This window comes from Belonocnema kinseyi, chromosome 7 (assembly GCF_010883055.1).
Source record: "Belonocnema kinseyi isolate 2016_QV_RU_SX_M_011 chromosome 7, B_treatae_v1, whole genome shotgun sequence".
Taxonomy (NCBI): Eukaryota; Metazoa; Arthropoda; class Insecta; order Hymenoptera; family Cynipidae; genus Belonocnema; species Belonocnema kinseyi.
Window position 1 is genome coordinate 1,575,350 of NC_046663.1, and position 3,884 is coordinate 1,579,233.

Here is a 3,884-nt window from a genome sequence, read left to right on the forward strand (position 1 = left end):
CTGATTGGGAGGCTCCTCAGGGCCAGCTACACCACTGTTCTGTAGTTTTTATAAAACACCTGAATTTTGTAAGTTACACTTGTTTCAGGAGCAGATTTAATATGCTTCAACACTCTATTTAAGATTAAATGGCATTATATACTTCCACTTTGACTTTTATATTATTATCTTTGATCATTTACCTAGATTTGCCAACTCACGTTGTGACTGTTTTAACCCGCCTAAATTTGGGGTGAGTTGAAACAAATTTTCTACCTCATTAAATGAATGTGACAATAACTCATACTTGATGACGGTTTTCCAAAAAATTTTGAACCACACTCCGTTTCAAAATAAAAAAGCGTCAGTTTGGTGCAAAAAAAAACATAAAAAGTCTTTAAATCTTCCTGGTCTCCCTTAATAATCCAGTATATGAAATCAAGTGACCCAAAACGTATAGTGCTCATGAAAATCCACAATTCCTTATCAAATGGCACCAAATTTTACACACATATTTTTCGGGCTCCCTGACAGGTCCTAAAAGTACTGGAATTCAGGGAGAGAGAAAGGCACCGTTGCAGTTTTTGGCCAATTGGTACAAAATGTTGTACAGTGAGAGACTTTTTGTTAGGACAAATAATAAAGATGAATATCAATTAAGTATAGTATTTTTCCAACATAGGGAAAACATGGTTTGGGTATCAAAAACTGATACAGTGTTTTTCAGCCGGCAAAACTATTATTTTTGTTTTAACAAATTAAAAGGATGTTGCATTAATTCTCATAAAACTTGCTCAAATTTAAAATTCACTATATCGAATTTGACAAGCGAAGTTAAAACGATAGTAATACATTTTGTTTGAAAGAGTCAAAACATATTTTGGAGTTTCTGTAGAAAGCATATGAGAATCTCAAACGACTACATGAAAAATAACTCACTCCACCAAAAGATTTAGCCTTTAGAAAGAAGAACCTAATACACAAATTAAATACAATTAAATACGAAAATAAACGTCCAATTATTATTTTTATTTTTATATACTCAATTTATTGACTACATACATAATTGCACGCTTAATCGCTATGAAAAATAGGAACGGCTGCGGGAACATTCGAACCTAACTTACCTAAATCACTAACGCATTTTATCCCTAACAACTAAACGTCATGGCTAACTTAAATGATGAAATATTTGACAAAAATCTCGGGAAAGCTGTGTCGCGTCGCCCGACAACTCAGGGCAGTATCTAAAATATTTGGGCCCTGTTTCACGAGTGATTTGTTCCTTCAGATATTTTGTTAATAGGTAGGTTAAACATTTCATCACATTCAATCATTAAATTGATTTTTAATAAAACGCGGAATTGGAACCAAATGGTTTTGGACCGATCGCGGCCGGTATCCCATGTGTTCCATGTTCGGCTCTGCACAATTACGCTCGATCGGGCAACGTAAAAACTCGAGGATCATTCTTAAATGAAACTATATGAAAAAACAATGATGATAATTTCATAGTTTGCTATGCGTAGCAGGTTCCTGTGAAATTCGTATGGATAATATCAACCTCTAAAATACGTTTTCGAAATTATGATATTCACTATTTTTTTGTCAAAATTATTATTCGAAAACCCAGTAAAAAGAACATCATTTCTTTATAATGTTAATTCTTGAAATGGATATTTATAATATTGCGTATTTAGAATAATCCCTTGTCGTCTTTATGTTTTAAATACTCGTATGATAATAATAAAATTCGGTACTGGAATGCAAGTGAGTGTTATAAAATCTCGGTTTTCCCTATTTTGGAACGATAATATACTAAATTCGAATTCATTTTTTCATTTATTCTAACAAGAGGTCTTTCAGTGTACACATCTTTTTCAGGCTCCAGGAAAAGTTACTTTGGGATCCCGGATTAGTTGTAAAAATTTTAGGTGGTTGGGGGCCAAATTAGGGAGCGGAAGCGTTGTGAATTTTCTCTCTTTACAAAGTTTTAAATGTTTAAACGAAATTCTTAGGTACGCGGATGGAGGGATGTTGGGATCTAATGCAAACGCCGTCAGGTATTGTTAACAAACTTGAAAACGCAAGCATGAATTATCACACCAGCTGGTCTGGTACGCGAAACGTTGAAGGCTTTCGACAGATAACATCTGAAGGAGTAGTGCTGGAGGCAGTTTCTACATCCAAAAAGGTGTCCCCAGCATAACCCTTCGGTTCCAGCTGCTGCTTCAATTGGTCGGCATAAGGATGAAAGACGTTAAGTTGCTTGCCCAAAATAGTTTCGTCACTGGAGGGACGACGAACTCCATGCCGTTTTGTGAGTTTACTAGACAGACGCTATGCGCCCCTGGTAATTTAAAGGGGCAGAAGGAGCCTTCGGTACATTCTATCTTAATTTTATCACTGAACGTGACGCGGAAATTCCAATTGGCCCTCTCCTTCTCTCGGCCCTAGCTTTTGAGCTAGGTCACCATTTCAGGTGACTCAGCGTCGTTTCATCTTCAGAAAACTTACTATTATCGAGCGTCATTAGTCCGAGGCGAGCTTCCAGATTTTTTCCAGAAGCCTAAGTATAAAGGAAGTTAAATTCGGTTTGCCCTGTTGTACAACGCTCTTATCATGCTCTAACTTGTATATGGTACAATAGCTTGTGCAAAATTCCACAAGCTTGCCTTTAAGTTCCTTTTTACAAGAATCTCAAAGTGTATTTCTGGGGTATCTGGTAAGTGATATCACCGGTTTTCCTAGGGTTAATTGGAACAATATATATTTCTGGTCTAAGAGAGAATCCTCATCGGATACCTTTTAGCTAACTACATTTCTCCCCAGTTCATATGGGAATAAAGTTAAATAGAGGACCATATGACATTGATGCAAGTGTTCCCCGCACTATATGATGGAAGTACGCAGCACAGCCCAACAGCAGAAGAATTCTGTTTCCGTGGCAGTGCTGAATTGGAGCCACCAACTCTCTAAGAGGCGGGGTCCCTCAGCATCACCCGTAAAATAAGCCGAGGCAATGAACACATATAGCCTTTCTTTGCTTTTGCTTCTGAGTCTCACCTTTAACACGGTAATATTCCTGGAGGAGAGTTTAGATACTAATGTCGTATCCATACCTGTAACATATTTGAATTCTCTTGGTGGTTTTTGTGCAGTCTGTTATGTATGGAGCCACTACCTGACAAGCCACTAATCCTTTTCCTCTATAACCAGCATTCTTGGTTTAGAGCAATACTAGGCCGCACCACTGAATTGCTGTAAAACATGACTGAAGAGTTACTCCAGATTTGGTTCCCACAGCCAACGACCCTTGCGAGGTGCCTTCGCTGCTGTTAGCAAGCCGCACTAAAGGGGTTTGCACAAAAAAATACGTGTGCAGTATGCTGGAAACGGCTCACGCACAAGCCGTCCGTCCGCACACATTGAGTGTCAACCAATCGCGTAGAATCAGTCGCGCTGCTGCGGCGCGAGCTGGCTACGTATCGTTTACCTTTCGGCCGCTCGATTGTAAATAAAAAATTAGGAAAAATGTGTTACAGAAAGCCCCCACACATGAATCTTGAAAAATTTTGAAACCTTTCAAAACGAAAAAGTGGTACCTAAGCCTTTGAAATTTTTGAATTTTTCGAACGACAAATAAAATCTCAATGGAAACCTTTTTTTAAAAATACCTTTTTTTTATCAAAAGTATATACTTAAAACAATTCCTATTATTTTTATGCATTTTGCAATTTTTATTTTTTTTAAAAAGTTGATTAGCACATTTATTAATTGCAAATACGAGGGTGGATTGATATGTTTCCGGCCTGACCAAGAAAAACAACGTTTTTAAGAATTTTTTTTTTTTATTTCTCAACATAATCTCCTCCAAGGCTGATACATTTCTCATAGCGGTGTTC